Source organism: Microchirus variegatus (genome assembly GCF_963457635.1).
Source record: "Microchirus variegatus genome assembly, chromosome: 11".
Taxonomy (NCBI): Eukaryota; Metazoa; Chordata; class Actinopteri; order Pleuronectiformes; family Soleidae; genus Microchirus; species Microchirus variegatus.
Window position 1 is genome coordinate 9,964,546 of NC_139812.1, and position 13,331 is coordinate 9,977,876.

Consider the following 13,331-nt stretch of genomic DNA (forward strand, 5'->3'; position numbering starts at 1 on the left):
GCGTTGTGTGTTTGTGCCATCGTGAGAGTGAGAAACAAAAGGGAAGTGCAGGTTAAGGAATAATCCCCGGTTCTCTGAAACAAACGATAAAAGAGAATATTTGAGTCTATCAAACCGGTTCCTGGATGAGTCTCCTGTGAACACATGAGGATTGGATCTGGCATCAACTCCTATAATTCATGAACAAAATGATGTATTAAACGATTGCAACCCTAACCCTAACCCAAAGAGACAGCAGAATCAAAGCTCGGCACATGCTGATATAACAAAATATTCATCCATCCATTTTCTACCACTTTATCCTCCACATGAGGGTCAAGGGGGCCGCTGTGCCAATCTCAGCTGATATAACATAAAATATGTTTTGATTCATTCATTCATTTGAAAACAAGAAGTCAAAAGGCAATCAGTTGATGCAAATAACAAACACTGATTAGTGTAAAAAAAAAGAGAAGGAAAGAAACACGAGGAGGAGGTCTCTAATAATCCGTCATTAGAACTGATTGGGTTCATGAAGTTCAGGAATGTGGATACAAACGTCCTCAAATGTCCCCTGAATATGATTTATGTGGTTCTCAGATCTAAGGACTACGACCTGGGCGTTAGTACCAGGTCTGAATGGGGTTTTAGTCTCAGTAGATATAAACTCCTCCACTACATTCACCTATAACATGACACGTGTAGCTGGTAAAGTCTTTTGCTAAAGCTTTTAGCTGCTGCTGCTGCAGCTGGAAACATTGAGTGTCAGTGTGAACCAACACTGTATGACGCCATCAAACCAAAAAGACGCTGCAAAAAATGTGCTGAAGAGAAGCTTTTCAGACTTGTTTCACACGTTTACATAAAGATATTGGTAAGTGCAGCTTTAAGCTTCCAGATAAACCGAAAAATATAAGACATATGAAAGTCACACTTAATTGTAGCACTTTTGTCTAAGTATATAATTAATATTGTTAGTCAATATCCTGCAGATTTTTTATTCTAAATGACAATATTTGTGCCCTTCGTGTGTAAATATACATATACAGGATGACACCACTGTCAGTGATTGCTTATACAGATTACACAAATGTGATTCAGTGATTTTCAGAGTTAATTAAGTCTTCACCATAATAAGGCCAATGTAAAACTACTCTACAGATAAGATTAAACACAAGACTTATAATACAAACAACATCAGAGAACACATTTGTAACTAGAGTAATTATTTCATATTGTTTGCAGATTTTGAGTTGAACAAAGCATATCAATATTTCTTAAAATGTCCATTCCTTCTAATTCCATACTGCCTTAGGTTAAGGTGGAACTCTGCTCCAAAGGTGGTGAGTGTACCTCCTCCCTGCTCACATTACCCTTTCTCTGTGTCTCCGTTAAGGTGGTCTGACTTTTGGGCAAAGGTCAACGAGTGGTAGAGTTTAGGTCACACGTGTTCGAGGCACATCTGCCTCATTTTACTACTTTTCACACATTTTAGAGGAAAATTCCGCAAACATTCCACCGCTCACTCACAACCTTGATGATGTACAGTAAAAGCCTGTTTAAAAAAAAAAAAAAAAAAAAAAAAACATAAATAAAAGTATTCACGAGTGATTTAGAGCTGTGTGACAACAGTGAACCTCCACCTGCTCCAATACTGACCCATGACTATAACCTTACTGTGGAATTTGTGGCAATAAAAGCCTGCAATGTTTTTTTTTGTTTGTTTTTTTTACCACTGTCTCACCTGGCCTTCCTTCTCCTGCCTCACCCGGGTTCACCCCCCTCCCGCTCTCTCTCGCCCCTCCTCCCTCCTCCCCAGCCCCTGAACTGTGGCCACTCTGTAAGAGAACCCGTCCACAGCAGATGTGTGACGGCCGACACTGTGAACAGCTGTCAGCTCTTATATCAGCTCATGTTAAGCCCAGACCTCACGCTCAAACCTGTTTGTCGTCCTAACAACTATCACCAACAGCTGCAGCACAAACGCTGGGCCTGAATTCCTGCCTCTGAAAAGCAAAGTGGACTTTTTTTTTTTTTTTTAACACAGGACCAATTATACATTTAATACATGACTTCTTATTCTTTAATCATTAACATCCACAATATGTGTGGCTTTTTTTTCCCCTTTCTCTTCTTTACCCTGATAAAGCCTCAAAAACTTACATTCAAACCAGTCAACTTATTGGGTTTTTGAAGTGTGGTTGTATTATTTTCTAGTCCAATAAAAATCTATGTCTGAGACTATTGAGACTATGCTCTCATAATCTCAGCTTTAACTCGCCCTTTCCAGCTGAAAGTTGAAAAGTCCATAGAGAAAAGCAGCAATTTAAGCTTCAGGGGACACAGGAGCTGCTTGTCCACTTCTGCCTCATTTACGTAGGTTTGTGTCACTTGGCTAAATCTGAACGACAGATTCAGATTTCAAACGTCAACATCACAAAACAACACAAGTGAATTTAATGGCAGAGGCAGCACTCGCTCAACAACTCCTCTGTAATGCAATGTAAAAAGGATGATTTTCTCTATGGTGATTGGTGCGGGGAATAAGCAGAGCATCGCAAGTCAAAAAAGTGGGTTCACTGGTAAGAAATGTGAAATGTGATTGTGTTCAACGTTATAAAATGTATTCTGTGGGTGATTATAATCCAGAAAACATCCCAGGAGAAGAGAAGTGGATTAGAGGTGTGGGTCAATCCTTGATGGGAATTTCAAAGTTTGTTTGGCCTCCTGTTTTCGTTGCAACACTTTTATCTTTAGACTTGTTCAGGTGAGACGTCACGTGTCCCAGTTTGTTTCAAACATAGCGTTCCTGGCGTCCCACTCGCCTCTATATAACCTCATTGTGTCTTTTTGGCATCAAAACCCTGCACAGAATCTGGCTTCCCTCCAAGGCCTTTCTGCCTCATCTCTGGCAACCCCACTCTTAGGCTGTCACTCCCGATGCCTCCCTGTCCTCTGCTGAAAACTCACTCGTGTCCGGCCTTTACCGGGGGCTCAGAACCCCAGCTTCGACCCTCGCTCCGACCTCGGCCTGTAAACCCCAGCTTCAGACCGGACTCCAACCCCGGGTCCTCGCTCCTTGTCCTCAGATTTTTACCTTCCCATCAAGTCAGCTGCCATCACCTTCCCCGCCGTCCAGCCCAGCATGAGAAGTCCAGCAGCTGTTGATCAATGGGCAGCCGGAGCCAATGCCTGCCTGCCCCTCCCGCCCCATGACCTCCTACACTTACACACACACACACAGATGCACACACTCACTCCCCAGGGAGGCAACAGATGGGGGTCAACCAGAGGAAAGGGGTGTGGTCAGCGACAGAGGTCTGGGTTAGGTAAGTGTGTGTGTGTGTGTGTGTGTGTGTGTGTGGGTTATGTACATGGTGTAGGCCCTAGGGAAACCAGGTGTGTGTGTGTGTGTGTGTGTGTGTGTGTGTGTGTGTGTGTGTGTGTGTGTGTGTGTGTGTGTGTGTGTAGTACTTAACGTTTGTCATACAACTTATTCAACAATTAGATAGTTCCACACATGGTGTTGCAGGCCTGCGTGTGTGTGTGTGCACGTGTGTGATGTGGTGTGTGTTTGCAGGGCTGTGGCTGGACATTTGCTGGCTGTGTGTCTCCACTATGGACAGGTGTTGGTGTCAGCAGTGTCCATACTCATTTTGGCAGCTGCTGCCACCCCTCTCTTCTCTCACGTCTCCCTCCCTCACCCTCGACAGATGCAGCCACACCACAACCACCGTCGCCACCAGCAGCAGCAGCAGCAGCAGCAGCAGCACCTCTCAGCTTTTTTATGGGCCCAGCCTGTTTTGACTTTAAATATTTGCCCAGGAGGCGCTTGTTCTGTTTGGGTAAGGAGGGGTCGAGGAAGGATGTGCATGCTCGCCATCTCACATGCACACGCACACACACACACACGCTCGTCATCATTATCTCTGTGTATGAATATGTAAACCTGTGTGCCCCTCCCCCCCTTTTTTTTGCTGTGTATACACACACCTGGGCAGTGATTAAGAGGTGGTTTGTCATGTTTTTCTTTTTCTCCCCCCCCACTAGAATAAAAGCCTGTCAGCAAACAAGCCGCTAACACAGAGAAAGTCAACAGTTCACCAACGGATCTGTATCTGAGGAGAAAAAAATTAAAACAAACCAAAACAACCAGTATGTTTGCATGTAACATGTTTGCTATAAAAACAATGACAATAGGTCAAAATGAATAATCATTACCAGTTTAAGTGACTTTTTAATTAATTGGTTTTCGTGTATATAAAAATACTATCTATAAATATTCTATATTATAAGTATACAGTATACAGTATATAACTCATAACTATATAGTAATTACATATAATGTGTAATCATAATACTTTTTGGCAACAGGGCCATGTTGTTCAGTCTAATTTCTTTAGCTGCAGCAGCAGAAGCAAAACAATGTTTATTACCTGCTCTGTGCCAAACAAAAAACAAGGTTAGAGACTGGCTGGTGAACATTCAGCAGCTGAAGAGACGGATATATAAACCCCAGGAGTTGGTGGAGAGTAGAATTGAGTTAAAGTTGTTCTTTCATTCATTGTAGGAACGAGGCTCAGAATTAATAATAGCATGCCTCTTTTTCTGCTTGATTATGAAATAGGTAACTAAATAATTAACCATTTTTATGCCAGTTTCTATAAGTTGACCTATGTTGTCCATCCGCCCAGAGTCACCTGAGAAAACCTATGCAGACACAGCGAGAACATGCAAACTCCACACTGAAAGAACTTAAAGGAAAAAAAAACACTTTACATGAATGGAACTTCTATACTGCGATATTATATAAAAGCTCAGTGTGTAGGATTTAGTCACATCTACCAGTGAAGTTCCTGTGTTGTAGCTGATTTTCTTTCACCTCACCCTTCACCAGAGCTCAGCAGGTGTTTAGTGTGTACATTAAAAACATGGTGGTCCAACATGGTGGCTCATTCAGTTCTAATGAAAACAACAAGTGTTTAAATAGAATACGTTATTTTTACGCACGCATACACACCAATTAGTAGTAGTCAGTTTGACCTCTGACCTTTCTTTAAACAAACCAGTAGTGAACACACACAGAAGCCCAGGGAGCAGTGTGAGATTGGGTGCTATACTGAGGGGGATTTGAACCAGTTACCCTCCGGTTACAAGCTTAATTCCTTTCCTCTTGGCCATTGGCGGCCAATTTAGATGATTATTGTAAAACACAAAAGTATGATATTATATTAAATGTAATCTTACACAGTGGACGTGCATTTTTCTGCTTCTTGTCAGTGTGAATTTATGGCTCTTTTTGTGTCTGCTCACAACATTGTGGCGTGTTATTCCTCTTAAGTTTGAAGCGACTGCACAGCAAAGGTGCGGCAGAATAGAGGATTCAATTAATAGCGACACCTGTACGCCGGGTTTTCATGCTTTATGCGGAAACAAGAGCAGAAACACCAACAGTCTTTAACTATGCACGAACAAACGCTAATCTCAAGGTGACGTGCTGTGAAGTGTCGTTGTTGCTTCCCTCAAAAGTCTCCAGTGAGCGACTGAAGCTTCTGCTTATGATCCATCAGAGAGAGAGGGAAGTTAGAGAGGAATGCGAATATAAAAGAAACGATATGCAGTTGGGGCTTGGAGTGGAAACATAATTAGAACAGCAGTGAAGGATTCTGCTGCTGATCCCAGAGAAAAAAAAACACCTCCACCAGCTGGGTTCAAAGTCCAGGAGGGAGGAGAGGAGAGGAGGCAGAGGTAGAAGGAGAGAGGGCCACAGGAAATGGAAGATTTTGGGGATCGAGCAGAAGAGTGGTGGAGCACACCTTGTTGTACCATCTGGGCCGACTCACCCACCAAAAACACACACATTTCTCCTCCTTCTCCCCCCCCTCTCAGCTCATTAGGATGGAGGATTAAGGTGGTGGCAATTACAAGACGCAGCCGCCAGGAGCATACCTGGCAATACATTTAACTGTCCAGGGGAGGGAAACAGGAGGGAGGCGGATCAAGAGGGAGGCAGCAAAGGAGAAGTAATAAATGAGATGGGCAGTGAGAGTGAGATAATGATTTTTTTTTCTTAAAAAAAAAGAAGAGGAGACGCATGCACGATACAGGATTGTTGTGATAACCGCAAAAGGAACTTTCTTCATCGCCAGCTCGGCCGACAAATCTTCAAAAAAAATGGCAGAGTGAGCAAGTGAGTGCCAAACAGATGCTGGTACAATTGCTGCCACCCCCCCACACCCCCATCACACACACACACACACACATACACATACACAGCCAGTCGGAGGGGAGGTGGGGGCTGCATCTATGGATGGCGCCCATATGGCCGCAGCTGATGGGGGTGATTGTCGGTATTGTTCACTTTGTCAGCGATCCTAGGGATGTGGGAGAGAACTAATGATAATGCAGAGTGCAGATGTGCTCTGGAGCAGCCCAGTCGTTAAGCAGCAACAGCTTGTGTTTTTTCTTTTTTTTTTCTGAGTGTGTGTATGTGTGTGTGTGTGTGTTCGAGAGAGAGAGAGAGAGTTACAACCACAGCTGCTTGCCAGCCTGTCCCCCTTCTTGAGAAGACCTTCTGGAAGACCTATACAGTACACACACAGAGATAACACATGAATCCATGTTTCTAAAAATCTGGATCTGCACATTTATTCATCCAAACTGATTTCTGATGTCCAAAGCTCAAACTTTAGCTCAAATGTTCACTTTTATGTGAACATAAACCATTGGAGGATGTTATAACGGCTACATTTTCAGACTCGGAGGAAGAGCTTTTCAAACAGTGGCCTTTAAACATTATCCTTTCGAAGAAGTCGACTAATCTCAATCATTTGCATTGATCCCAATACTGACCTCATTTGATGTGTTGCTCTGAGACACTGAGTGGTCTGGAGCAAAGGTGAGGAAGTGGAGACAAAAGATAAGGAAGGACCCACACTGTGGGCATTCATTCACAAATATTTTTCATTGAGAAGCAACACATACATCACAGTGCACCAGCGTCCACTAAGAATTCTGCACAAACTGCTCCACTGAGGAATAGATCAGCTCCATATAGCGTTCATTGTTGGGTGACACCAAGAACAGAACACTGACACCTGTCTGTTCTGGTATGGGTCCAAAAATATGGAGAGGTTAACTGAACATTCTAAATTGCCCATAGTGTGTGAGCGTTTCTTCTCTATTTTGGCCCTGCAGTGGATCTGTCCAGGGTTTACCTCGCCTTTCACCCTATGTCTGCTGGGAATGGCACCGGCAGCTCTGCGACCCTCATGTGGAGGATAAAGCTGTAGACAATGTATGAATGAATAAATAGTTAAATATGTCTACCACAACTAACACTAATTCACAAACATCTGTAAAATACTCCCACAATCCTATCAGATGGAACCCTCCTGGAACCATAAAGAGATGCTTGTTTTCCTTGGGACTAGTATCAGGACATTTAAAAACTTACTGCAGTTCATCGTAATGTTCAACGTCTACGTGAATCTATCACACATCTTTCAAAACCCATTCACACGCTGCTGGTATAGCCATCAGGAGCAACATGGGGTTAAGTGTCTTGTCCAAGAACACATCGGCATCAAACTCACAACCTTTGACTGTGATTTCTTGTAAAAAGGCACAAAACCCAGTATGCATTTGAATGACGGCTAAAGAAAGTCGAATCTAATGTCATGTCCATCTCACAGGAGTCCATCTGCCAGGTGTACACAACCTACATGTGACTGAATGTTAATATCAGGTCTGAACAGATCCATTAGAGATCATTCTTCTTAGAGTTCAGAATATAACATTGACAGTTTTGTCATCAAAGTGACAGGTTGTCCTTCAAACATCAGTCCAATGAAAGCTGGTGTAACCTATGTTTTAAAAGGCCGGTCCATCAGATGAGTGTGAGCTCTGTCTGCACAGCAAACGTCCCCTGGATTTCAATTCTCTTTGTGCAAAGCTAATTTTAACCCTAATAAAATGTTCAAAGTGATGAAATGTAATCAGAGCTGATGAGACTGTTGCTGTCACTTCCCTGGTGAAGGGTCTGGAGTTCAGTCAGACGTGTGACAGATTAACATAAAAGGCTTCAGTATCTGAGATGAGTTTTTTTTGTCAGTGTCATAATTAAATCATCATAAAATGAAATGAAGATTTCGTGTCTCTGGTGTCAGAGAAGTCGTCCGATCCATCGCTTCACTGAGTTAAAGTATCACAGCTGATAGTGGAAGGGGGGGAAAAATTATCAAAGAAGTTATTTTTGTGGCTACAAGAGGTCAACCTGTTAAAAAGTGGACTAGAAACAACACAGAGTTTCCAAATCCACTCCCCATTCACATATTTTCACCAAATAAGTGAAACATTTGACCTCACTGTGGCATAACTGTACGTGCTAGATGATTACCAAGGTCTGGAACTGAAGTGACTTGATAAAAGCGCCACAAAAGTCACTCTGGAGATTCTCGAGCTCCATAGGAGAATTTGTAAATAATGTCTGAGTGAGTTCATGTGATAACATAGCAGGGGAAACAGTGAAAGCCTGGGCGAGTGTCCTGCTTCCTGCTGAATCCAGGCTCCACCTTCTCGTCTGTCGTGTCTCACTCAGACCATGTCTGGCTGCATTTGTCATCCGTGAAAGGCAAACTCCAGACTGTCCAGACCCATACCTGCAGATCATGTCTGATAAATGTCTGTTAAAACCATAAATATCTGTACCAAACGTCATGGCAATTCATTCATCAGGGGTTTATTTTTATTTCACTCTAGTAGTAAGCAATTTATTGCGGTTGCAAAACAAGCTCCTGTTGTGAGGCCTCACGTTTTGTGATTTTAAACCAGAAGTTCACGTTCTTCTGCTGCCAATCACACTGACAGTCACTCATAGAGCTCCATTGTGCGATTAAATAACATTTGAAAGTCAATATAGGAGGAAATGGATGGACTAAATCTTGTTGTGTTAGTCAGTCCATTCAACACTTGTTCTTATATTTCCTTCTCGTAGAAAATACTTTATTGTCCCCGTCAGGGAAACTATTTTTCAGTCAATAAAAGTCAAGTCATTGGAGTGACAACACCAGCAGGACTTCTGAAAGCAAATGGAGGACTGAGCAGCTGACACAGAGTCACAAAAGACTGTGTATAAAAATAGACTTCTGGTTTGAAGAGTGGAGCCTGAAGAAGAAGGAAGGAAGTAGCAGTAGGCCAACAGGGGGCGACTAACCCCAAATTAGCTAGTTTCAACGGTTTCAATCAATAGATTCAATTATAATTTAGTTCTCATGGACACCGGTGTGATTAAGGGTGAATTCCAATTCCTTGCTTAACCTTCAATCTCAAAAATGTGCGCTCCCTCTAGTGCAAGTGCTGTCCCGATTCTCAGAAAAATTAAGTTGAGGGACAAGTTTAAGGGCTGTATCGCCCTCAATATTGAGATTTTCCGAGACCACCCTTGGGAGCAAGGGCTACCCAGAATGCATTGCACGTTTTCACATAACAAAGATGGCTCCGAAAGCAGTGAAACGAGTACGCTACAAATTAATTATTTTCTTTGTTAATAGAGATATAAAAATGATGAAAACCATTGTATTATCTTAGTTTAGGCCCATATTATGGATTACTGACGTCATTGTTGCGTAACATATTTTTTTATTTTTACGATCTTTTGTCAATAGCCGGCCGGTGTGGACAAGTGATCGTTTGCTGTCGTTTACTTTTCAATAAGCCGTGGTGTGTGGTAACTGTCAGCTGAATATGTCCGTGGTTGTGGTATTTGTATGAGTATCATCTTATAACTAACTGACAACCTAATAACTTGACTGACAAACGGATCATAATAAATAATCGTGACGTAAATGTGTTCTTCTTCTTCTTTTTTGGAGTTGACAGACTGGACGCAGCTTTCGCGTTATTCTGCCCCCCACAGTCTGAAGACGTATCTGCATTTAAGGGGTGTCCCATTTCTAAGTGACAAAAATAACCCTCAACACTTGGTTTTGAGGACCAGTTAAGATTAAGGGTTGAGCTTGAGGGTTAAGATTGAGGGTTAAGGTAGGAATTGGAATTGGCCCTTACAGCTGGTATCGTCCAGTAAGGGCTTGATTGTTTATGACATCCATGCACGTCTGGTTCTGGCAAAGCCCTAGTCAAATCGTCGCGGATACATTTCACATCTGGAAAACTACGATTAATTTTTATAAAGAGACACAGAAAAGAGAAACATCACCAACAAACGTCAGTTATCACACTAAACTATATCTGTATGGTTGTTCTGACAAAACCTGTGAAACCACAGTTGCATGTGAAAAGTACAAACCTGACAATAACTAGCGTCTAAGCCGGCTAATCCAGCTCTCAGAATAAAGGTGCAAATAGAAGGAAAACAAATGCATCTCTATGATGACTCATTGGCTCTTTTGGCCTCTCCTCACCTCTTCTCTCCTCTTTCCCTTTCGTCTTCCCCACCATGCAGATGGTCCCGAGCTGCCTTCAATAATCCAATGCACAGCCATGCCAGTACACCCCGGGCTACACCCTGATGCTACGCTACTCACACATACATATATAGATACAGTGCCAGTTCCCTAGGCAGGACCCCTGTCTCTCTGGCCCAGATTGGATCACTTTGGTTCAGCATGGAGCGGGAACACTGGGCCTTAGGGCTCGACATGAGCCCACAGGCTCCTCAGTTGGCCCTAAGTAGCTGTGGCTACAATGGAAAATCGCTGCAGGCCTCAGTTGTTTTCATATTTTTATGGTGACTGTTAGGATTATTACACAAGCTGAAGTGGGCAGATGTTTTCATGTCTGTCAACGTAAGCCTGGTCATTCATGTCGAGACACATGAGAGGTGAGAGGTGGAAGGAAAGAAAGGAAATAGGTAGAGGAAAGAGAGACAGAGCGAGGGGGAACCTGGATGGAGGAGGATGGAGCCAAGATATGGAGAGATGGGGGCAGATAGAAAGACAGGAGGGATGGAAAGGAAGGATGGGAACGCAGAGGGAGGGATGGATAGAGTGTGGCGTATGGGGGAGGGATGGAAGAATGGATGGAAGGAGGAATGTGACAGATGGGTCGTGCCTGGCCAGAGCTGCTGGGGGGGAGCGAAGAGGTTGGCATCACAGGGTGAGAGAACACACACACACACACACACACACACACACACACACACACACACACACACACACACACACACACACACACACACACACACACGCACACACACACACACACACATGCACACACACATACCACGCACGTCGTGCACCAGCTACTTCTCTCGTGCACATTCCCATGTTTTCAGTGTCTCTCCTTGTATCAAGGAAACGTCGACCTCGCGATAAAGAGACAAACAAACGACGCAGCAGCCACGTGTCCACACACTATTCACATAAATGTGTTTTTCGTTTGCTCGTGCAGTCAATTTTTTTTGATCTGTTCACAGACTGAGACGACAGATTCACATGTTGAATCAATACCACTCATTCATTCATTCATTCATTCACATCAGAATTTACCAAAGTTTTCCCCAGAAAGCGGCTCAGTGGTAGAGCGAGTCGTCCTTCAACTTGAAGGTTGCAGGTCCGATTCCTGGCTCTGTGTCCTTGGGCAAGAAACGCACCCACAAGCTCAACCTGTGGTTTTGTTTCTTCCTGTTAAAGAAGGGCGATGAAGTTTATTATGATAAAAAAAAAAAGTTCAAAATCAGTCAATCGGTAATGAAATGTCAGTTAACGTTAAAGAAGCATTGTTTTTGGAGGCAAAACATTGAATAGCAATTATAACGAAAAGTGTGTAAATATAATGGACCTGTGCTTCATTGATACTGAAGATTATGTCACAGTATATATATATATATATATATATATATGTGCTTATATGGGCTATATTTTAACATACTACATCACAAAATACAGTAAAATAAGTAATAGTCTGAGGTGTATTTTTAGTGTTTTTGTCCTGGGAAAAGTTTCATTTTCGAAAAAGATTTTAGCTTTTTTTCTTTTTCTTATCAACACAAACTTGGGCAAACATGTTTTTGATTGTTTATGACATTTAAGACCAATTTAAATCAACATATTTACCTTTGAGCTCAAAACCGATGAGCTAAAACTTGTTTTCCCGCCATAAAATTGTCGTCTGCTGCTGCTGCGAGACTTTGTCTAAATGGGTCAGGAAAGAAAAAAAAGAAAAAACGTAATGGTGATTATAAAGTGATAACTACATGTAAGACACACACTGCTTCTTATTATTGCTGATTTGAAAGTGTTGCAGCTTTTGACTGCTTGACAGCACCATGACACGCCAAATGTCATTGTGCATTCTGTGCTTTTTTTTCTTTTAAACATACCCAATAATAGGACACAGAAGGTGGAATATGAGCCATTATCCAGTGTGTGTGTGTGTCTGTGTGTGTGTGTCCACTGTATATCAGAAAAACACAACTATGAGAATTAACGTCAGTCTTCCACAACATCACAGCTGGCTGACTTGTTTGTCATGTGTGTGAGAGTGCGTGTGTGTGGTGTGTGTGTGGTGTTAACACTTGTGTACAACTCAGCAGGCAGGTGCAGCAGATGTCCAGCACACATAACACTTTACACACACACACACGTACACACACAAGTGTTAACATCTAAACAGCAACAGCAGCAGCAGCAGCAGCAGCAGCAGCAGCAGCAGCAGCAGCCCGGCAGGTTGAGTTGTTGAGTTGTTTAGATGTGACACTGGAGGACCCCCCTCCCTGTGTGACCCCGTCAGGTCACTATGGAGATCATATAGTGCTGAGTCGTGCATGTGTGTCCTGGTGCCAGCATTTTCCATCAACACCCGAACACGCCCTGGTAATACCCCTTATCTTACACACACACACAGCTGGCTGAGGGCAACAGCAGCAGCAGCAGCAGCAGTGTGGAGGGCAAAGGAGGAGGTTTTGTTTAAGTCCAAGTTTAATTCTAAATCCAGTTCATTTAGACTCTTTAACCCCCAGACCCATCTTCTTCTTCTTCTTCCTCACCTCCTTTTATGATTTACATCTCTCTATCCTTTCTCTCTTGCTCTCTTTTTTTCCCCTCTCACTCATGTAGACAGACCACGGCTGCTCTGCGCTGCTTCCATACAAGAGTCACACAAAGAACAAGTACTGTTTAATCCCGTCGTAGCCCAGCCCTAAAGACAGACCAGCTGGAGGCCTTTGTGTGTGTGTGTGTGTGTGTGTGTGTGTGTGTGTGTGTGTGTGTGTGTGTTTGTGTCTCTGTGTGTGTGTGCGTGTGTGTGTGTTCGCTCACACTAGATCACAGGTTGTATGAACTTGTGTGCTCCTTGTGCGTGTGAACGGCTCCTGAATGACATTCTTGTCTGAA